The sequence below is a fragment of the Eurosta solidaginis genome, chromosome 1 (assembly GCF_040869045.1).
Source record: "Eurosta solidaginis isolate ZX-2024a chromosome 1, ASM4086904v1, whole genome shotgun sequence".
Taxonomy (NCBI): Eukaryota; Metazoa; Arthropoda; class Insecta; order Diptera; family Tephritidae; genus Eurosta; species Eurosta solidaginis.
The window spans coordinates 374,815,447-374,840,564 of NC_090319.1; the positions used below are offsets into that span (position 1 = coordinate 374,815,447).

A 25,118-nucleotide genomic window follows, 5' to 3' on the forward strand; every position below is an offset into this window, starting at 1 on the left:
AACATTTTAATTTGAAAGATTTTAAATTTAAGGTCCCTTCTGTAGATTAACCAAAGCACACAAAAATTAAGTAATGAAGTCCAGGAAACTTTTTGTTGAAATGACATTTTATCATATTAATCTACCAATACAGGTCCAACTTCTCTTTACTACGCTCAGAACTAAAGTAATATGTTATCTAAATATTCTTTAAATGGTCCTGAAAACGATCCCGAAATTATTTCTAAATACTCTCGAAATTATATCGAATTCCTGCCGAATATTCACCCGAAAATCGAAACGATCTCGCAATAGTCCGCAAAATCATCCAATAACAATTTGAATATAGTTCAAAGTTAGTCCAAAAATCATCGGTTCCAAATAGCCCTCAAATAATCTCAAACATAATACGGAATAAGTTCCGAAAAACTTCCGAAATGGCTCCAAGATTTACTTGAAGCTTGTGCGAAAAGATTATCAAATGTACTCGAAACTAAGTATTTCAAAATATCTTGCTGGAATGACCCGGAGTTAGACCCGATATTAATTCGCAAAAATACCGGAACGGTTTCGAAGCAATCCCGAAATGGTTCTGAAAATATCCAGAAATTATTCATGAAATATTCTCGAAGCTATTTTGAAAACCCTACCAGCTATTTTGAAAACCCTACCCGAATGATCCGGAGTCGAACCCAAAACTATAAAGAAAACAATAACGAGACAATTCCGAAATACTGCTGAAAATATACCTAAAATAACTCCAAATAGTCCCGAAACGGCCCAGAATATAAAAATCGTTCTATTTCAGTTCCGAAATCATTCACGAAACATTCTCGAAATTATTGCGAAAATTCTACCAAAATTATACGGAATTAAAGCCGAATGCATTAAAAAAAAGTTTTGATACGAATACGAAAAATTCCAAAAAACAACTTTAAAATAGTAGCGATAAAATTCCCAATACAATGTCGATATATTCCCGAGTGGGCTCTGAAATAGATCTAAAGAAGTGTCACAAATATTCAGGAAATATTTTCGAAATTATTTCGAAAATCTGCCAAAACGATCCGAAGTTAGATTCGAAATTACTGCGAAAACTGTCCGAAATGATTCTGAGTCACAACCCAATCCATAACGGTACAAAATAGTCCCGCAGTAATACCGTAAACAATTCCAAAATAGATCCGAAAAAAACACCGAACACAATCCAAAACTGTTCCGAAAGCAATCGAAGGCTTTTAGGCACAATGCCATATTTCATATTTACTTTGGTCACTCTAATGTCAACTTGATTGCTGCAGAGATATGCTTGACATTGGCAATTGTAAATTCAGTCCTCTGAAAGAACAAAAATTATATATTACCTGCTTCAAAAACTTCATGTTAATTATATTTAACTGGTATTACCGGGCAAGACACTATTAGTTATGCAATTTTAATGGAATGCCATTTGATTTTTAAGAAATTGTTACTCATACGCCATGGCCTACCGCAAATGCACTTGGTAAATAGTACCTAACAGCGCAATATATCGTCGCTGCGCTCACAAAAACAGTTATGTGTTTTCCAGTAACTTTTCAGGAGATAAAAAACTTATTTCTGGTGTCCCTTCGCAAAATTTTGCAAATGACGTATTTTTGAAATATTTTATGGAAAGTATGTTATTGATGTGTAAAGGAAAAAGCCATGTTTTTAACCCATTACGACGTGATAAATATTTGCGCCTTTCTATAGCACATAGCTGCTTTCAAACACGAAATTTGCTTCTAGCGGTAGGGAAATGTATGAAATTTTTGCCGTATTTCTTCATAATGCTTACGGAGATGACCCCTTAAGCCACTGGGAGGTGTAGCTTCATCAATCAGATGTCTGTTGGGGTGCCCAGGTTTCTGGGTATTCAACAGAAACTGTTTGTTTAGCATTTCATTTCTCTCCCTAATAGGGAGTACTCTCGCCTTATTGTGTACGTGGTGTTCTGGGGACATAAGAAGACAGCCCGTAGCGGTTCTGATGGCAGAATTTCGGCAGGCCTGTATTTTCTTCCAGTGAGTATAACCTTTAGGCTTGGCGACCATATCCGGGACGCATAGCATACAATCGGCCGGCCTTTGCTTTGTAAGTAGTAATGAGCGTTTGTTTCTCTTTACCCCAAGTGCTGCCGGCAAGAGATTTGAGGATTTTATTATGGCCCTGGATCTTCGATACAATTGCGTTTGCATGCTCTCCAAAATGTAGAGCCTCATCGAACGTCACACCCAATATTTTAGGGTGTAAGGCAGTCGGTAGCGTGATGCCGATGTCGGGATCAAATAGATTATATTGCACTGAGTGGTGGGTGATAAATGGAGACCGCCTCCATTTCCGCTCTCGCGATCTTTTCTGTGGACTATATGTCCAGAGCAGGTCTTTAGAGCAGATCTTGCTGTGTGTTTGGTCTCTTGGATCGCTGTAATGCGGATGTTATGCCGTTTCATTAAATCAACAATCTCCGTGATCTTCCTAGTTAACCCATTACAGTTTAACTGCAGAATTCTAAAGTGTAACGGGTAAGTGATATGTCACTACGCCTGAGTTGTGGGAGGCCAAGACGCAATTTCTGTTGTGGTCCTGGCACTGGACGTCCCTGGGTAAGCATTTGGGTACCCGGTGTAGTTGGGTTTCCGTCCTGACAGCATGGCGCGATGAAAACCTTCGGGGGTTGCTGTCGCTGAGACCAGAACATCTAAGAAAGTGGCACCGTCCAAGGCTGGAGCCGCAGTGGCGATATGTCGCAAACATATATATTCTGTGCTGGCAAATGGTGCAAAAGGTGGTAGGGATTAAGAGTCTGTTTTCCAGACCTACTCGAATGCTAGTGTCGAGCAGAGGGTGAGAAGAAAACGGGGCGGTGGCTGATGTTCGGCATTGCTACCGACTCTATTACGGAGATTGTACTTATGAGTGGGAGCGGCCGTATGAGCTGGTGCTCCGTAGGGCGCTATCAGCAGCGGGCACTTGTTGTGGCTTGTTGAGCAGTGGGGCTGCTAGAAGGTATGGGGCGCAAAGGCGCAGACTACAGGACGCCCTTGGGCGTGAACAGCAAGCAGCCACAAAAGATTTATAAAATATACGAGGGCGTTGGGTTTTGGGGTCTAGCTCAGAACATCCTGTCCGATTCAACTATCCCTTGCACGTGACACACTGACAAGAGTGTGACCGTCCTTAAAAGATTATTTTCCGGCAAACGCAGCAAAACCATTTCTCTGGACCGGGGTCAGGTACAGGTCCCAGATTGAATCCGATACCCTCTCGGAGCAGGAGTATATGGCGCAGTCACTCTGCAAGGATCTGCTGGGAGGCTGAAAATGTGTGAGAGGGACGCAACAAATTGAATGGGTTTACACCGAAATAACAGCTCTTGGTCGGGAAAAATCCCGAGTCGCTCCGATTTATAGAACCGTCTGCCTTGGGAAACGAAATAGTTTGTAATTATTTTTACATTGAAATGAAAGCACTTTCGCTAGCGATTAAAAAAAATTATAACCAAGTAAATACATAACCGTTTTTCAGAGTACTTCTAGTACTGCGAGCACATAGCTGTTTTCCATCACTTCCAAACCAAAACAGATATAACAAGTAAGGAAGGTTAATTTCGGGTGTAACCGAACATTACATACTCAGTTGAGAGCTATGCAGACAAAATAAGGGAAAATGAACCTAGGGTAACCCTGGAATGTGTTTGTATTACATGTGTATCAAATGGAAGTTATTAAAGAGTATTTTAAGAGGGAGTGGGGCATAATTCTATAGGTGGATGCCATTTAAGGATATCGCCATAAAGGTGGACCAGGGCTAACTCTAGAATTTGTTAGTACGATATGGGTATCAAATGAAAGGTGTTAATGAGTATTTTAAAAGGAAGTTGGCCTTAGTTCTATAGGTGGACGCCTTTTCGAGATATCGCCATAAAGGTGGACCAGGGGTGACTCTAGAGTGCGTTTGTACGATATGGGTATCAAATGAAAGGTGTTAATGAGTATTTTTAAAAGGGAGTGGGCCTTCGTTCTATAGGTGTTCGCCTTTTCGAGATATCGCCATAAAGGTGGACCAGGGGTGACTCTAGAATGTGTTTGTACGATATGGGTATCAAATGAAAGGTGTTAATGAGTATTTTAAAAGGGAATAATCCTTAGTTCCATAGGTGGACGCCGTTTCGAGATATCACCATAAAGGTGGACCAGGGGTGACTCTAGAGTGCGTTTGTACGATATGGGTATCAAATGAAAGGTGTTAATGAGTATTTTAATAGGGAGTCGGCCTTAGTTCTATAGGTGGACGCCGTTTCGAGATATTGCCATAAAGGTGGACCAGGGGTGACTCTAGAATGTGTTTGTACGATATGGGTATCAAATTAAAGGTATTAATGAGGGTTTTAAAAGGGAGTGGTGGTTGTTGTAAAGGTGGTCGCCTTTTCGAGATATCGCCATAAAGGTGGACAAAGGGTGACTCTAGAGTGCGTTTGTACGATATGGGTATCAAATGAAAGGTGTTAATGAGTATTTTAAAAGGGAGTTAGTTCCATAGGTGGACGCCGTTTCGAGATATCGCCATAAAGGTGGACCAGGGGTGACCCTAGAATTTGTTTGTACAATATGGGTATCAAAAGAAAGGTGTTAATGAGTATTTTAAAAGGGAGTAATCCTTAGTTCCATAGGTGGACGCCGTTTCGAGATATCGCCATAAAGGTGGACCAGGGGTGACTCTAGAATGTGTTTGTACGATATGGGTATCAAATTAAAGGTATTAATGAGGTTTTTAAAAGGGAGTGGTGGTTGTTGTATAGGTGGTCGCCTTTTCGAGATATCGCCATAAAGGTGGACCAAGGGTGACTCTAGAGTGCGTTTGTACGATATGGGTATCAAATGAAAGGTGTTAATGAGAATTTTAAAAGGGAGTAATCCTTAGTTCCATAGGTGGACGCTGTTTCGAGATATCGCCATAACGGTGGATCAGGGGTTACCCTAGAATTTGTTTGTACAATATGGGTATCAAAAGAAAGGTGTTAATGAGTATTTTAAAAGGGAGTAATCCTTAGTTCCATAGGTGGTCGCCTTTTCGAGATATCGCCATAAAGGTGGACCAGGGGTGACTCTAGAGTGCGTTTGTACGATACGGGTATCAAATGAAAGGTGTTAATGAGTATTTTAAAATGGAGTAATCCTTAGTTCCATAGGTGGACGCCGTTTCGAGATATCGCCATAAAGGTGGACAAGGGGTTACCCTAGAATTTGTTTGTACAATATGGGTATCAAAAGAAAGGTGTTAATGAGTATTTTAAAAGGGAGTAATCCTTAGTTCCATAGGTGGACGCCGTTTCGAGATATCGCCATAAAGGTGGACCAGGGGTGACCCTAGAATTTGTTTGTAAAATATGGGCATCAAACGAAAGGTGTTAATGAGTACTAAAAGGGAGGGGGCCTTAGTTCTATAGGTGGACGCCGTTTCGAAATATCGCCACAAAGGTGGACCAGGGGTGACTCTAGAATGTGTTTGTACAATACGGGTATCAAATTAAAGGTATTAATGAGGGTTTTAAAAGGGAGTGGTGGTTGTTGTATAGGTGGTCGCATTTTCGAGATATCGCCATAAAGGTGGACCAGGGGTGACTCTAGAGTGCGTTTGTACGATATGGGTATCAAATGAAAGGTGTTAATGAGTATTTTAAAAGGGAGTAATCCTTAGTTCCATAGGTGGACGCCGTTTCGAGATATCGCCATAAAGGTGGACCAGGGGTTACCCTAGAATTTGTTTGTACAATATGGGTATCAAAAGAAAGGTGTTAATGAATATTTTAAAAGGGAGTAATCCTTAGTTCCATAGGTGGTCGCCTTTTCGAGATATCGCCATAAAGGTGGACCAGGGGTGACTCTAGAGTGCGTTTGTACGATATGGGTATCAAATGAAAGGTGTTAATGAGTATTTTTAAAAGGGAGTGGGCCTTCGTTCTATAGGTGTTCGCCTTTTCGAGATATCGCCATAAAGGTGGACCAGGGGTGACTTTAGAATATGTTTGTACGATATGGGTATCAAATGAAAGGTGTTAATGAGTATTTTAAAAGGGCGTGGGGCTTAGTTCTATAGGTGGACGCCTTTTCGAGATGTCGCCATAAAGGTGGACAGGGGTGACTCTAGAATGAGTTTATACGATATGGGTATTAAATTAAAGGCATTAATGGGAGTTTTAAAAGGGAGTGGTGGTAGTTGTATATGTGAAGGCGTTTTCCAGATATCGACCAAAATGTGGACCAGGGTGACCCAGAACTTTATATGTTGGATACCGCTAATTTATTTATATATGCAATACCTGCCAAGATTTTAAGGGTTTTTTACTTCGCCCTGCAGAACTTTTTCATTTTCTTCTACATAATATGATAGGTGTCACAACCACTTTATAAAATTTTTTCTAAAGTTATATTTCGTGTCAATAAAACAATCCAATTACCTTACCATGTTTCATCCCTTTTTTCGTATTTGGTATAGAATTATGGCATTTTTTTTCATTTTTCGTAATTTTCGATATCGAAAAAGTGGGCGTGGTCATAGTCGGATTTCGTTCATTTTTCATACCAAGATAAAGTGAGTTCAAGTAAGCACGTGAACTAAGTTCATTAAAGATATGTCGATTTTTGCTCAAGTTATCGTGTTAACGGCCATGCGGAAGGACAGACGGATGACTGTGTATAAAAGCTGGGCTAGACATCAACCGATTCCGCCCATTTTCACAGAAAACATTTAACGTCATAAAATGTATGCCCGTACCAAATTTCAAAAGGATTGGTTAATTTTTGTTCGACTTATGGCGTTAAAAGTACCCTAGACAAATTAAATAAAAAGGGCGGAGCCACGCCCATTTTGAAATTTTCTTTTATTTTTGTATTTTGTTGCACCACATCATTACTGGAGTTGAATGTTGACATAATTTACTTATATACTGTAAAGATATTAAATTTTTTGTTAAAATTTTACTTTAAAAAAAAAATTTTTTTTAAAAGTGGGCGTGGTCCTTCTCCAATTTTGCTAATTTTTATTAAGCGTACATATAGTAATAGGAGTAACGTTCGTGCCAAATTTCATCATGATATCTTCAACGACTGCCAAATTACAGCTTGCAAAACTTCTAAATTACCTTCTTTTAAAAGTGGGCGGTGCCACGCCCATTGTCAAAAATTTTACTAATTTTCTATTCTGCGTTATAAGTTCAACTCATATACCAAGTTTCGTCGCTTTATCTGTCTTTTGTAATGAATTATCGCACTTTTTCGGTTTTTCGAAATTTTCGATATCGAAAAAGTGGGCGTGGTTATAGTCCGATATAGTTCATTTTAAATAGCGATCTGAGATGAGTGCTCAGGAACCTACATACCAAATTTCATCAAGATACCTCAAAATTTACTCAAGTTATCGTCTTAACGGACGGACGGACGGACGGACATGGCTCAATCAAATTTGTTTTCGATCCTGATTATTTTGATATATGGAAGTCTATATCTATCTCGATTCCTTTATATATGTGCAACCAACCGTTATCCAATCAAACTTAATATACTCTGTGAGCTCTGCTCAACTGAGTATAAAAAAACGGCGTATGCAGAAATATGGGCTCTATAAAGTGGTAATAAAATATGTAATAAAAAAAATTTAAAAAAAAAACACATAACTATTATCGTTAGCGCAGCGACGATATGCAATTTAAATATTGATTGAAAAATATTCAACATTTTTATGAAATAGTTAAATACTATATATTCAAACATTTTCTAAAACAGAAACTTAAAAATCCAAATCCACTTTAAGTCTAGCACGTATGCAGATCTCACCCCTGCAAGCGGTACTAAAATTTCAATTCGCTTAACCACACACATACGAGCTTGTACAATGTTGCATGTATCTACTTTTTGTATGTTGCTCACAATGCTGATTTAGCCACAATACACAAATGTGTGCATGAGCTGATTTTAATTAAAAACGTGCCGCAAGTAAAAGTGTAATTGTCATACTCGGACCACGAACGAAAGCCACTTTGCCGGCGGTATGAAAGTGTGAGTGTGAATAAAACTAACAGCAAAACAAACAAAAAATTGTTGTTCTAAGTAACCATCTAAGCTGCTGCTACACATTATGCCTTGCCTAATGGCAAAAGGTGAGTGTGAAAATATCTTTGAGGAAACTATGCATGCAAAACGCCATTTTCCTTAAAAGAATGTCCTGTATTAGCGCATAAATTTCGTGACAACAGCAAACATATGAATTTGCATATTTTCTAGCAACTAGTAACTTACCAGACCGAAATAGTGTTTAAGTGCCATATGGATATAAGGAAGCTTACTAGGAAGTGTTTTTGAGCGTACTAGAAGAACCCATCCCCTCTTTTACTCGCCTCTATGTATTTCCTCGCCAGGGGCATTTATCCAGATGCATATAAATGTGTTTGGAATAGTGGGCATAGCGCTGAGTGGCAAAATATGGGATAATATAAAACTGCATTACATTTCGGTGAGTTTAAAATATATTATATAACAAGTAAGGAAGGCTAAGTTCGGGTGTAACCGAACATTACATACTCAGCTGCCAAATTACAGCTTTGCAACACTTTTAAATTACTTTCTTTCAAAAGGTGGCGGTGCCACGCCCATTGTCCAGAATTTTACTAATTTTCTATTCTGCGTCATAAGGTCAACCCACCTACCGAGTTTCATCGCTTTATCCGTCTTTGCTAATGAATTATCGCACTTTTTGGTTTTTCGAAATTTTCGATATCGAAAAAGTGGGCGTGGTTATAGTCCAATTTCGTTCGTTTTAAAAAGCGATCTGAGATGAGTGCCCAGGAACTTACGTACCATATTTCATTAATATACCTCAAAATTTACTCAAGTTATCGTGTTTACGGACAGACAGACGGACAGACGGACATGGCTAAATGAATTTATTTTTTCGCCCAGATCATGTTGATATAAGAAGTCTATATCTATCTCGAGTATAAAACTTGCTGTACGTATACGACAAAATTAGAAAAATATATTACCCTAAATCAAATAGACTCATATTTATAATGAACTAAAATAAAATGTTTCTACACAGAACAAAAAATCCAGAAATATACCCAAAATACTTCCAATTAAATTTTTTTTATTCTGAATCTGTGTCGAAAACAATTTTAAAGTAATCCCTAATGTTCTTTAAACAGTCGCAAAAAGATAAAAAATCAATAAAATTGAAAATCTGAGTGTTCTCAAAATACTCCATTACAATATTTAAAACAAGCCCTAAATGGTCTTTAAATTATGCACGCCACCTTCCCGAAATTATTCTGCAATAGTCCAGAAATTATCATTAAAACATTGTCGTAATGTTCTCAAAATGATTCTTAAAGCAATTAAAACAAATTATGCAGAATTCTGAAATTTTCCCGATTGAGTTCCTAAGTTAACCCAGCCATCCTTAAACATGTTTCGAAATAGTCCCAAAATCGTCCCGAAAAAGCTCCAAAATATCCCGTACAGAATCCGGGATCGTTGTGAAATAGTCCTGCAATAGTTCCAGAATAGTCTCAAATTGATCCCGTATTCAATCATAAAACGTTCCAGAAAATATACCGAAACAAATCCCGAAACAGCTTAAAAGTTATCCCGAAACTATGGGAAAATAGTTCCACAATTATTCAGAATCTGGCCTTAACCTATGCCGCAAACAATTGCAAAATTAATTGAAGATAATACGGAAATGATTTAGAAATAGTCACGAAAGTAGTCCGAAAGAACTCTGAATCTATCTCGAAACTTTCCAGAAACTATTCTAAAGCGCTTCTAAAAATATTACAAAAAGTTCTCCAATAGTTCTGAAATAATTCCGGAATACTGTAGTGGTCGACACAACCCAAAATTAGTCTCAAAATCGCTTCCCAGGAGTCCCGAAATAATCACGCAAACAATCCCTGCAAAATTTAAAAATAATGCCGAAATTATTTAAAAATGCGCACGAAATAGCCCCGACTGAACCCTGAAATTAACTCCCGAAATACTAAAGAAATTATTCTGAAATCAAAAATAAATATATATCAACAACAATTACGAAATTTTTCGTAGATAATCACAAAATTCCAAAGTAGCTTCGAAGTGATTCTGAAATAGTCTGAAATGATCCACAAAATAGGATGGTTAGTTATAACGAAATTATGTCAAAATTATCTAAAATAGCCCCCAAATGATAAAAAAATATTCCGAAAAATTACGGATATGCTCCCGATTCGATACCAAAAGCATCCCCGAAATAGTCCCGGATTGATATAGAAAAATTAAAAATTTATCCAGATATGATCCCGAAAGCTATTCCGGACTGGTGCCAATGAGTCACGAAAATATTTGCAAATGATCCCATAAAGAACGGGAATACAATCCCGAAATCCTCCCACAAAAAGCCTGAATCAATTCCAAAGGCGGTCCCGAAATTAAACGAAATGGACCCGAATTGAATCCGGCAACAATACCTAATTAATACTACGTGCTAACATGGACTATGATAGCAAGGAATACGATACATTATCAGGCGAAGGACCATCTTCATCGCTAATAATCCCCTCCACCTCCGGGGAGTGAATTTATTGCAGGACTCAAAGCTTTATAGCTTCACAGCTTCCGCAACACAGTTTTCAACTTCGCCCACCCGAGGAGAATTCTATTACAAATATGAATGTATCATACACATACATATTTGGAAAAGAAAGATCTTGCGACCCCCATTTCCTCATGTTAATAGGAGATGGGAGGCGGGATGGCCTGGAGGGCTCAGTGGTCACATTAAAATCGTTCCCGCAATGGGCGGGAGAGTAACTTAATGGTGTTTCTTACCGGACCGTACCGGATGTATACCTGATAAAGGACCATCAATATCGATAAAACTGCTTAAACCATCGGCGAGTGTATTTATCGCTACTAGAATAAAAAAAACAATATATTTATCGCTACAAATAGAATAAGAAGAACATAATGAGCCTTGATGTGTTCGTGAGACAAGATCTTTTAAGAATTTATGGTTCCATGAGCGGTTCCGACGTTACACACAAAGTCCAAAAAAGACAATTTTCACATACTTCTACCTAAATGAAAACAATATGTAATTTACTTTATATTTAAAGCATATGTGCATGTGTGTATGTAATGGCGTTTTTTCTGAAAATAACGTCACGCTGTTGGTTTTCTTTGCTCTCCCGTAAGTTTGTGTATTTCTTTCACGAAACATTTCCCTTTAAACAACATAAAAGGGATACCCGGGATACCCGTACCTACAAATTCAGCCATTTTGCAGAGTCCTAGGTGATCCAGTTCAAAAGATAGAATTTAATAGTGCAACATGAGGGTGACATTTTTTTCAGAAGTATGTATGTTTCAATTGTGTGTACTTAAACTGCCAGTGTTGGCACAACTACGCTTCCACTTCTAAACCAAAATAGTTAAAGTAATTGCTGCATCATTTAAAAATGCATATAAAAATACTAGAGCCTAACATAAGAGATTGCAGCAAATGACAACTTGAGAAACTTGTAAGTTGATGCGAAAACTTTTTGCTGGAAGAGTACGAACGTGTATGAGGCATATTCCGCGGTGACTGTTATGATATTTATTTGAATACTCAATTTTTTTAACAATTGAAGAAAACTCTTTAAAATTTTGATTGCAAGTGAGGCGGACAGCAGAGCAAAAAAACACAACGGCCTTTTAATATGACAAGCCACATCATCGCTAGAAAGTTGATCATACATTTTATTTATTTTCCATTTAAGGATGTCTTTTATCGTGGAATGAGCCATGAAGTGAAAAAATGCATGCCGAAATTTATTCAGAGAATAGACTACCATTAGCAGTGGACTTGTAAAAGTTTAAACAACGAAAGTAAACTAAATATTTTCTAGATAGTATATATGGATGTGTGTATATAATATATATTATAAATGCTCATCGTTATGTTAGATTGTATTTACTGTACGTAATTGAAAGTGGCAGAAGGAGAAAGTTTAAAAGAACCTAAAACTAAAACAAGTAAATTATAAAACAATTGCATGTTTCCCGTTGCCGTAAAGTTTGCTTAAAAATGGCTTAAAATTTTATAGATATGAGCTATATATATATTTACTTACCTAGATATGTATGCCGTATTTCATGAATGCCAACTGTCTAGCCAACATAAAATGATTAATGCAGCGGTGTCTACCAGTTAGACTTGCGTGATAAACACGCCGATACATCGTACATACACACTTACTTTTAAATTGGCGCGAGCACTTGCATATATTGGCCAACTTGTTACTGCTTTTCGTTCATCATAAAAAAGCAGCCTGCAAACTCGCTTCTATATGTAAAAACTTACCTATAACCTTGCTATTCCTCCTGAAAATTTAGTCCAAAAATTTCCGAAAATTTTTTTCGTATTTGTTTATTTCCTTTTTTGTTGTTTTTCCTAATTTTATTTCATTCTAAATGCTAAAATAGCGTTTATCCGGACGAACAGTCACGTCCTAAAAAATACTAGTCTTCAAATGCAAATATTTGGCTGATTGAAATCGAACTATACTACAATAGTGTGGCGAATATTAGCATCGCTACGATGTTAGTAAATAATCACAAAAACAAAAAAAAAGCAAGCAGTCACACTTAAGTACATGTACACATTCAAGCAAACAGCCACGCTTATATACAAGGCAACGAAGAATATTCCACACACATAATCAGCAACTCGAAGCGAAGAAATTATTTCACATACACATACATATGTAGTCATCAGCTGAGAGCAGGAGTTGTTACTCACACATACACACGCATATAGCTAAATAACCAAGTATGCGATACAACTGCAACAGAGTGTATAAAAGCAGCGCAAGCTGAGGAATCAGTAATGAGTTTGATTTAAACACGCTATTAGGGAAGTATAATTGTGATTGCGAAGTACTGCTCCCAAAGTAGTCCGAATAAAGATCATTTTGCAATACTGAATATTGAAGTTATTTATTCGACAGTTCAGCGATTCGAACGTTAGCAGAAGGTGTATAATTATCAGGAATTTCCCAAATTTCGTTACAATAGTATGGACTTAAGTTAGGTTACACATAAACTGACATTACGTTACCAGAAGTTTGTTCGAACAAACTGTAAAATCCTATTAAGTCCCATTACCTTTGTTATAAAGGACCAAGTTTTTCACGAAACAAGTGAGCGGGCGGAATGGAACAGAATATTCAATGTGGTCACATTTTGTCATTCTCGAGATAGTCGGTCTAGTACCTTATTGGCGCTCATAACCGGAACTTATCGTGTCTATCTATATACAACAAATGGCCATAAACTTCGATACCACGCTTCAAACACCTTCGATGAGTGTATTTTTTGCTACAACAGCAACAGCATAATTTTATAACATAATTGTGTTTTTCTTCGCAAGTTCTACAATTTTTTTTCCTGGATCGTGATGTTGTCTTACTCCAAGTAGCCTGTAAAAACGCCCATTAAAGTACGGACGAGGTCTAACTACAAATCATCAAATTTGGAAACTTTAGGGTTCATATTTGAACAAAGCAAGCCACAGTTTCAGTTTACCTGAAATGTAGATGCAAATAACCAGCATTTTATCAGGCACCAAGAACAATGTGGTGAGAATGGCCCCATTTAGGGATGTAGTAGGAAGCACTTACAGTTAGCTGCTCTGCAAACTTTAGAAGGTATTGCGTATTGCTATCTGGCAGCTGCTGTGATGAGGTGCTAGCGTGCTTTGCCCACCACACTGAATGTCCTGGGTTCAAGACTCGAGCAAAGCAACATCAAAAATTAAAAAAATATAATGTTTCAATTAGAAAAAATTTTTTCTAAGCCGATTCGCCCCTCCTCATTAGTTTGGTAAACGCTCCGAGTGTATTTCTGCCATGAAAAGCTTATCTGTGAATAGCCATCCGTCTTTTAGCTGCCGCTCATAGTCAACATAACACATGTAGGCCCGTGCCGCTAAATTGTAAGAAAACTGAAAAAGGAGCACGACGCACACTGGCAGAGAAGCTTGGCCTAAATCTTTTCGAAGATAAATCACCGTAATTTCCCAAATAAGGTTCAAAAGATCAACTTTTTTAACTCCAACAAACTAGTAAGAGAATATGCACCCGAAATCTGGGTCTTTTTGTTCACAGTCCGCTGCTTTGGCAAAGAAAGGATCAACCGACTGCACTTGATCTCTATCGTGGCTTATTCTTCGGAGGAAACTTGCTTGGATACGACAACTTCTGAGCAACGGTGTGGTAACATAGTGTTCACTGATCAGTCACATAAGTATAGCCACAGAAAATTTGGGATCTTGCAATATTCACAGTGAATCCATTAAGAGTTTGTTGTTCTAAGCCAGAAGTCTTCAAATTGCCCAAGACCGACGTCACATCGTTATCTATCACAGTTAGAGTTTGACTGAGTGGGCTGCATGAAAACTGTCCACACTTCCAGTCGAAGAAATTTGTGTTAATTGTGAATGAAAACATGTTTAAAACATGGCGATGAGATCTTGACATTCCACAAGTATCGTTGTTTGTTTATGGCAGTTTGTTGCTGATTGTTCTCTTTATGCTTCAGGACTCCTCCTGAAAATACCTGCCATAGTCAGAAAGACATTAAGAGGATTTTACATACAGATTTTTCGAGTGCCGCTTAGCCTCAGTTCCCTCTTACGTTTTTAGCCATCTGTGTACATAGTAATGTCCACTGTATAAGACTACGTTTTGTTCCTCTCTCGATCCATACCCTATGTTCTGTACCTGGAAGTCAACGACTACTGTATAATTGGCCCCATGGGGCGATAGGTTAACTTTGACCCCGTTTAATCAAACTCGTCTTATATCTTTTCATGAATGTAATCGGCAGATTTCACCAAGCTGGGTTTACCCAGTACAATTGCCGCTTTTCCGGTAACACTCGTCTAATCTTTCCTGAGTTTCGCTGCTCACTGTACCTGATACTCACAGGCATACTAGCTTTGAGTAGTTGAGTGGTATTTTGTGTCTACTTTAGAAGTGAAAAGTACACAGGCTTCGGAAATATAACTGTCGTATATCAATATGTCGCCAGCTTTGGTGATTCTATAGGTAAGCCTATCTGTCACGCTTATATGAATTTTCGATTCCCTCAAACTCTTTGATGCAACAAGCTCTCATTGTAGATGAGTCAAATCACGCTTGATATGCATAGTACAGTCTGTGAGTTAGTTTGCAACTATATCACATACTCCGACAAAAACTACTGCAGGCACAGGTGTACGGCTTGTATTTGTACATATGTATATATCCCCACCTCTTACATACAAAGATTGAAAGCTGGTTAGTGCCATTATTCATTTCGTTTGCCACTCATCCCATAAAATTTCAACGACACATCGCATTTTGTTGCCTGACTATAAATTACTGTTATTTTTACATTAAACATTTACATTTCTATTAGTCTATCTGTCGTTCTGTGCATGTGTATGTGCAGGTTAAGCTAAAGTTTTCTGTGGTGTACCTAAGTTAAATTTATTTGATGCGGCAAGCAGTCTATCAACATGTCGTGCAATGTGAGCTGTCAAGATTTAATAGATGGCGGTCTACAATATCCTGTTTGGTGCTAAGGTCTATCGGTAAAAGATAGCTGCACTTTATAGATTCATACATGCATAGACTTAGTTTACTTAATAAGAATTTTATATTTTTGCAAAAAAAACTTCATCGCCTTAAAATGTGCAACAATTCAATTTAACAACTTCCCTTTACAATGAGTGATATGTGTGATTCACAAGAATTTAATATTTTTGCAAAAAAAAACTTCTCCGCGTAAAAATATGAAACAATTCAACTTAACAACTTCCCTTTACAAGGAGTCATATGTGACTCACACAAGAATTTAATATTTTGGCAAAAAAACATTTCATCGCCTTAAAATATGCAACAATTCAATTTAACAACTTCCCTTTACAAGGAGTCATATGTGACTCACACAAGAATTTAATATTTTTGCAAAAAAAAAACTTCTCAGCCTCAAAATATGCAACAATTCAATTTAACAACTTCCCTTTACAAGGAGTCATATGTTCCGCAATAAGTTTATGAGTCACATGAGGCTCATATTTGTGTTCATTTTCGAACACACTTTTCTTATTAGCAACTTTAAATTAAATCAAATACGTAATGTTACCTTCTCTAAGTTTGAAAAAATCAAACTCAAAGGATAAAAATTTAATTGGCATAAGAATATCATAAGACTTGAAAACAAAAAAAAACCATATATAAGTAAACATAGAACAATCATAAAATGCAAATCTGTTAGGTAAGCTGTTAGATATTTCTTATGCCCTCGATTCACTCCATAATCACTACAATATGCATGCAAATATACCACAATTCATACTTAAATGGCTAAATTCAACAGCTTTAGAAAACAGTTAGTAGCTTTTACCCATGGATTACATATTGGCCCATAAGACGGAACACCAACTTAAACCGCTTATGTGTGAAAAATTCAATAGATTTCAATGCCGGTGTAAAAATTTCCAAGTGAATTGGCAAACAAATGAAATCAATAGTGAATGGGGAAAGGAAAAAAGCCGGTGCAACAGACAGCAGCCACTTTATTTGACAAACAATCAAATCAAACACACACAAAGGTGAAAGGATATACAAATCGACATACGTACAAATACATGAGTACCTAAAACAAAAATATACTTTGCCGTAAAAATACAGTTGTCTGTACATATGCATACATTTGCATGTCTTGCAACATGTTTTTATACTCAGTTGAGCAGAGCTCACAGAGTATATTAAGTTTGATTGGATAACGGTTGGTTGTACATATATAAAGGAATCGAGATAGATATAGACTTCCATATATCAAAATAATCAGGATCGAAAAAAAATTTGATTGAGCCATGTCCGTCCGTCCGTCCCTCCGTCCGTTAACACGATAACTTAAGTAAATTTTGAGGTATCTTGATGAAATTTGGTATGTAGGTTCCTGAGCACTCATCTCAGATCGCTATTTAAAATGAACGATATCGGACTATAACCACGCCCACTTTTTCGATATCGAAAATTTCGAAAAACCGAAAAAATGCGATAATTCATTACAAAAGACAGCTAAAGCGACGAAACTTGGTAGATGAGTTGAACTTATAACGCAGAATAGAAAATTAGTAAAATTTTGGACATTGGGCGTGGCACCGGCCACTTTCAAAAGAAGGTAATTTAAAAGTTTTGCAAGCTGTAATTTGGCAGTCGTTGAAGATATCATGATGAAATTTGGCAGGAACGTTACTCCTATTACTATATATACGCTTAATAAAAATTAGCAAAATCGGGGAAGGACCACGCCCACTTTTAAAAAAAAATTTTTTTAAAGTAAAATTTTAACAAAAAATTTAATATCTTTACAGTATATAAGTAAATTATGTCAACATTCAACTCCAGTAATGATATGGTGCAACAAAATACAAAAATAAAATAAAATTTCAAAATGGGCGTGGCTCCGCCCTTTTTCATAAAATTTGTCTAGGGTACTTTTAACGCCATAAGTCGAACAAAAATTAACCAATCCTTTTGAAATTTGGTAGGGGCATATATTTTATGACGCTAACTGTTTTCTGTGAAAATGGGCGAAATCGGTTGATGCCACGCCCAGTTTTTATACACAGTCGTCCGTCTGTCCTTCCGCATGGCCGTTAACACGATAACTTGAGCAAAAATCGACATATCTTTAATGAACTTATTTCACGTGCTTACTTGAACTCACTTTATCTTGGTATGAAAAATGAACGAAATCCGACTATGACCACGCCCACTTTTTTGATATCGAAAAATGAAAAAAATGCCATAATTCTATACCAAATACGAAAAAAGGGATGAAACATGGTAACTGGATTGGTTTATTGACGCAAAATATAACTTTGGAAAAAACTTTGTAAAATGGGTGTGACACCTACCATATTAAGTAGAAGAAAATGAAAAAGTTCTGCAGGGCGAAATAAAAAACCCTTAAAATCTTGGCAGGTATTACATATATAAATAAATTGGCGGTATCCAACAGATGATGTTCTTGTTCACCCTGGTCCACATTTTGGTCGATATCTGGAAAACGCCTTCACACCACTCCCTTTTAAAACTCTCATTTAATACCTTTAATTTGATACCCATATCGTACAAACTCATTCTAGAGTCACCCCTGGTCCACCTTTATGGCGATATCTCGAAAAGGCGTCCACCTATAGAACTAAGCCCCACGCCCTTTTAAAATACTCATTAACACCTTTCATTTGATACCCATATCGTACAAACATATTCTAAAGTCACCCCTGGTCCACCTTTATGGCAATATCTCGAAAAGGCGAACACCTATAGAACGAAGGCCCACTCCCTTTTAAAAATACTCATTAGCACCTTTCATTTGATACCCATATCGTACAAACAAAGTCTAGAGTCACCCCTGGTCCACCTTTATTGCGATACCTCGAAAAGACGTCCACCTATAGAACTAAGGCCCACTCCCTTTTAAAATACTCATTAACTCCTTTCGTTTGATACCCATATTGCACAAACGAATTCTAGAGTCACCCCTGGCCCACCTTTATGGCTATATCTCGAAACGGCGTCCACCTATGGAACTAAGGATTACTCCCTTTTAAAATACTCATTAACACCTTTCATTTGATACCCATATCGTACAAACGCATTCTAGAGTCACCCCTGGCCCACCTTTATGGCAATATCTCGAAAAGGCGACCACCTATACAACCACCACGACTCCCTTTTAAAACCCTCTTTAATACCTTTAATTTGATACCCATATCGTACAAACACATTCTAGAGTCACCCCTGGTCCACCTTTATGGCGATATTTTGAAACGGCGTCCACCTGTAGAACTAAGGATTAATCCCTTTTAAAATACTTATTATCACCTTTTATTTGATTCCCATATCATACAAACAAATTCTAGGGCCACCCCTGCTCTACCTTTATGGCGATATCTCGAAACGGCGTCCACCTATGGAACTAAGGTTTACTCCCTTTTAAAATACTCATTAACACCTTTCATTTGATACTCATATCGTACAAACAAATTCTAGGGCCACCCCTGCTCTACCTTTATGGCGATATCTCGAAACGGCGTCCACCTATGGAACTAAGGATTACTCCCTTTTAAAATACTTATTAACACCTTTCATTTGATACCCATATCGTACAAACAAATTCTAGGGTCACCCCTGGTCCACCTTTATGGCGATATCTCGAAAATGCGACCACCTATACAACAACCACCACTCCCTTTTAAAACCCTCATTTATACCTTTAATTTGATACCCATATCGTACAAACACATTCTAGAGTCACCCCTGCTCTACCTTTATGGCGATATTTCGAAACGGCGTCCACCTATAGAACTAAGGCCCACTCCCTTTTAAAATACTCATTAACACCTTTCGTTTGATCCCCATATTGTACAAACAAATTCTAGGGTCACCCCTGGTCCACATTTATGGCGATATCTCGAAACGGCGTCCACCTATGGAACTAAGGATTACTCACTTTTAAAATACTCATTAACACCTTTCATTTGATACCCATATTGTACAAACAAATTCTAGGGTCTCCCCTGGTCCACCTTTATGGCGATATCTCGAAACGGCGTCCACCTATGGAACTAAGGATTACTCCCTTTTAAAATACTCATTAACACCTTTCAGTTGATACCCATATCGTACAAACGCATTCTAAAGTCACCCCTTGGCCCACCTTTATGGCGATATCTCGAAAAGGCGACCACCTATACAACAACCACCACTCCCTTTTAAAACCCTCATTAATACCTTTAATTTGATACCCATATCGTACAAACACATTCTAGAGTCACCACTGGTCCACCTTTATGGCGATATTTCGAAACCGCATCCACCTATAGAACTAAGGCCCACTCCCTTTTAAAATACTCATTAGCACCATTCGTTTGATGTCCATATTGTACAAGCAAATTCTAGGGTCACCCCTGGTCCACCTTTGTGGCGATACCTCGAAAAGGCGTCCACCTATAGAACTAAGGCCCACTCCCTTTTAAAATACTCATTAGCACCTTTAGTTTGATACCCATATTGTACAAACGTATTCTAGAGTCACCTCTGGTCCACCTTTATGGCGATATCTCGAAAAGGCGACCACCTATACAACTACCACCACTCCTTTTTAAAACCCTCCTTAATACCTTTAATTTGATACCCATATCGTACAAACAAACTCTAGAGTCAACCCTGATCCACCTTTATGACGATATCCCTAAATGGCGTCCACCTATAGAACTATGGTCCCCTCCCTCATAAAATACTCTTTAATGCCCTTCATTTGATACACATGTCATACAAACACATTCCAGGGTTTCCCTCGGTTCATTTTCCTACATGGTTATTTTCCCTTTGTTGTCACCATAGCTCTCAAATGAGTATGTAATGTTCGGTTACACCCGAGCTTAACCTTCCTTACTTGTTATATATCACCCGGCAAAAAATGCAAGGATTTAGGAGGAGCTCTTACAAAACCTTGACTGCGGTGACTAGGGGCACTCTACCACCATATTGATGCTTTTGTCAGTTCCTTTGTAGATATTTTCGGTCAGGGTATGGGGGAAGTAGTATGCTGTATGGGAGAACACAGAAGAAGCGTAGTGAAGTCGAGTGCGTTGAGCAGGAATAGTGTTTGGGATTGACAGATATGCTGTATGGGGTAGTACAGAATGTAAGTGTTAATGTAGTGTACTCTGTAGTATAATATGAGAAAATGCTTGGCAAAACAACGCGAGGAAAGGAAGATAAAGATTTTGAATAGGTGAGTTTCGACAAGGTAAAAGCAATTTAACGATTTGTTATCGTAGTGTTATATAGCTTTTTATCAATAACAAAAGTTATCGTTCAGCTATCTATATTTTATTCCAAAAATAGTCGATTATTTATCGAGAATTAATCGATATGTTATCAAAAAATAATCAGAAAATGACCGATTGATTATCGGTTGCTTATAAAAAAAACTATCGATTAACTATCGGAAAGTTACTGATATGCTATCAAAAATGTATGCATTCTTTGCTGAAAAGTTATCGAATGATTATCGGGGTGTTATTTTGTTATCAGCGTGTTATCGGTTTGTAGTCGAAAAGTTATCTGTTATTGTCGAAAAGATATCGATATTCTTTCCAACAATTATCAATTTTTTATCGAAAAGTTGTTAATTCATTGTCGAATATGTGTAGACTTCTTATCGAAAAGTTATCGATTTCTTATCGGGGTGTTATTATTTTGCTTCCAGCTCTTTACAAATTGTGAGCTAAAAGTTATCGTTTTCTCATCAAAAAAATATCAAAAACTATCGATTTTTTATCGAGAATTTATCGATTTGTTACCAAAAGGTAATCGGTTTGTTATCAAAAAGTTTTCGATTTGTTTTCAGAGTGTTATCAATCTGTGTGATTCATCAACGGCGACTCATCGGTTTGTTGTGAAGCAGATACCGATAAAACTTCAATATAAAATCGGTGACACATCTTTAAACAATCGATAACAAGCCGTTAAGAAGCCAATTAGAAGACGATGACTAAGGTATATCAAGTTGATAACAGAACGATAACTCTATGATAATAATCTCGTTTCAATTAAAGATCGATAATAAAACAACAACTTGTCGGTCTCGGTTGTTACCTATAGGGAGTCGAAAAAGCTCTACTCAAAAAGTCCGAAACTATTTGTTTCTGGTAAAACTACCTCTGTTGTGGTTTAACTTCAACACCTGGGCGAGATATACTTGATTTAAAAACATTCGTTTTCTATACGTACAATTGTATGTTTACACATCGAAATTCATGAGTACTTGGTACTCACGCCTTTTTTGAATGACATGGGTCATATTGGAAGGCCTTGGCATGTTACTCTCCAAGAAATAGCTTCCGGAAGGAGTTCGCTTGTAAGATATCACAAATGCCTTTTGGTAAGACATTGTTTGCCAAGGCTTTAGCTTATTTTCTTAACAACGTGCCAGCTCGCTTCTTCACAAGAAGCATAGGGAGCGCTTTTGTTGAAGCGTTACGCAAATATGGTTGCTCTTAGTAAGCTTGACAGCTGTTCTTCTGAGCACAGAGAAATACCGGGAGGGTTATCGAGTTTTGTTGACCAAGCCTGTTATGGAAAAGGATAATGCCGGCTATTATCACAATATTCAAGAAGAACTTGCTCTCTCTTCTTGTTTCTGTATAGCATCAGTTATCGTACATCGGGATGACTATTGAGATATGTTGTCCCTTTGACCAAACTCTTCTTATTTACCAATTAAGTAAGTAAAGAAGTTGAATTTGAGATGTGATGGACTACATAAAATAAACATGTGGATAGCTTTAAAAATTTAGAATTAGGTAGTATGGCTAGCTTTAAAAATCTATATTTTTGAGTTAGCTCTCTTTTGCTATTCATGTGCGCTATGTAGTTCATATGAGAAAACAAAAACGTACAATACTCACATATCATTAATGAAACTCAATGTTCTCACTGTCTCTTTGTTATACACAACAATTAAGGAAGGTTAAGTTCGGGTGTAACCGAACATTACATACTCAGTTGAGAGCTATGGTGACAACATAAGGGAAAATAACCATGTAGGAAAATGAACCGAGGGAAACCCTGGAATGTGTTTGTATGACATGTGTATCAAATGAAGGGCATTAAAGAGTATTTTATGAGGGAGGGGACCATAGTTCTATAGGTGGACGCCATTTAGGGATATCGTCATAAAGGTGGATCAGGGTTGACTCTAGAATTTGTTTGTACGATATGGGTATCAAATTAAAGGTATTAAGGAGGGTTTTAAAAAGGAGTGGTGGTAGTTGTATAGGTGGTCGCCTTTTCGAGATATCGCCATAAAGGTGGACCAGAGGTGACTCTAGAATACGTTTGTACAATATGGGTATCAAACTAAAGGTGCTAATGAGTATTTTAAAAGGGAGTGGGCCTTAGTTCTATAGGTGGACGCCTTTTCGAGGTATCGCAATAAAGGTGGACCAGGGGTGACTCTAGACTTTGTTTGTACGATATGGGTATCAAATTAAAGGTGTTAATGAGTATTTCTAAAAGGGAGTGGGCCTTCGTTCTATAGGTGGTCGCCTTTTCGAGATAGCGCCATAAAGGTGGACCAGGGGTGACTCTAGAATATGTTTGTACGATATGGGTATCAAATGAAAGGTGTTAATGAGTATTTTAAAAGGGCGTGGGGCTTAGTTCTATAGGAGGTCGCCTTTTCGAGATATCGCCATAAAGGTGGACCAGGGGTGACTCTAGAATATGTTTGTACGATATGGGTATCAAATGAAAGGTGTTAATGAGTACTTTAAAAGGGAGTGGCCCTTCGTTCTATAGGTGGTCGCCTTTTCGAGATATCGCCATAAAGATGGACCAGGGGTGACTCTAGAATGTGTTTGTACGATATGGGTATCAAATTAATTGTATTAATGAGGGTTTTGTGAATGAAAGATGATGCTCCGGCCAAGAAAGTGTTTCTATCGGAACCCGCCTATGGAAGCAGAGGTAGAGTGCGGCCCCCGCTCCGTTGGAAGGACCAGGTGGAAAACGATTTAAACTCCCTTGGTGTGACCAATTGGCGCCGGTTGGCGGAGCGAAGGAGCGACTGGCGCGCCTTGTTGGACGGCCATAACCGTTTAGACGGTTAAGCGCCAATTAAGTAAGTAAGTAAGTAAGTAAGTAATGAGGGTTTTAAAAGGGAGTGGGTCTTAGTCCTATAGGTGGACGCCTTTTCGAGCTATCGCCATAAAGGTGGTTCAGGGGTGACTCTATAATGTGTTTTTACGATATGAGTATCAAATTAAAGGTATTAATGAGAGTTTTAAAAGAGAGTGGAGGTAGTTGTATATGTGAAGGCGTTTTCCAGATATCGACCAAAATGTGGACCAGGGTGACCCAGAACATCATCTGTTGGATACCGCTAATTTATTTATATATGTAATACCTGCAAAGATTTCAAGGGTTTTTTATTTCGCCCTGCAGAACTTTTTCATTTTCTTCTACTTAATATGGTAGGTGTCACAACCATTTTACAAAGTTTTTTCCAAAGTTATATTTCGCGTCAATAAACCAATCCAATTACCATTTTTCATCCCTTTTTTCGTATTTGGTATAGAATTATGGCATTTTTTTCATTTTTCGTAATTTTCGATATCGAAAAAGTTGGCGTGGTCATAGTCGGATTTCGTTCATTTTTTATACCAAGATAAAGTGCGTTCAGATAAGTACGTGAACTAAGTTCAGTAAAGATATGTCGATTTTTGCTGTAGTTATCGTGTTAACGGCCATGCGGAAGGACAGACGGACGACTGTGTATAAAAACTGGGCGTGGCATCAACCGATTTCGCCCATTTTCACAGAAAACTGTTAACGTCATAAAATCCATGCCCATACCAAATTTCAAAAGGATTGGTAAATTTGTGTTCGACTTATGGCATTAAAAGTATTCTAGACAAATTAAATGAAAAAGGGCGGAGCCACGCCCATTTTGAAATTTTCTTTTATTTTTGTATTTTATTGCACCACATCATTACTGGAGTCGAATGTTTATATACTGTAAAGATATTAAATTTTTTGTTAAAATTTTACTTTAAAAACAATTTTTTTTTTAAGTGGGCGTGGTCCTTCTCCGATTTTGCTAATTTTTATTAAGCGTACATATAGTAATAGGAGTAACGTTGCTGCCAAATTTCATCATATCTTCAACGACTGCCAAATTACAGCGTGCAAAAGTTTTAAATTACCTTCTTTTAAAAGTGGGCGGTGCCACGCCCATTGTCCAAAATTTTACTAATTTTCTATTCTGCGCCATAAGTTCAACTCACCTACCAAATTTCATCGCTTTCTCTGTCTTTGGTTATGAATTATTGCACTTCGATATCGAAAAAGAGGGCGCGGTTATAGTCCGATATCGTTCATTTTAAACAGCGATCTGAGATGAGTGCTCAGGAACCTACATACCAAATTTCATCAAGATACCTCAAAATTTACTCAAGTTATTGTGTTAACG

At 37.6% G+C, this 25,118-nt stretch overlaps 1 protein-coding gene across 9 annotated transcripts in view; it reads left to right on the forward strand.

The window, feature by feature from the left end:
- Positions 1 to 25,118, forward strand: part of LOC137238272 (dentin sialophosphoprotein) — a 106,556-nt gene that overhangs the window by 46,464 nt on the left and 34,974 nt on the right. Inside the window, exon 1 of one of the 9 annotated variants that reach the window (XM_067763083.1) lies at positions 8,142 to 8,158. The exons of the other annotated variants lie outside the window; for them this stretch is intronic. The gene's annotated coding sequence lies outside the window, so the exon portion shown is untranslated. Of the gene's footprint in view, positions 1 to 8,141; positions 8,159 to 25,118 lie in introns of those variants that run through there. 9 annotated transcript variants of the gene reach the window in all.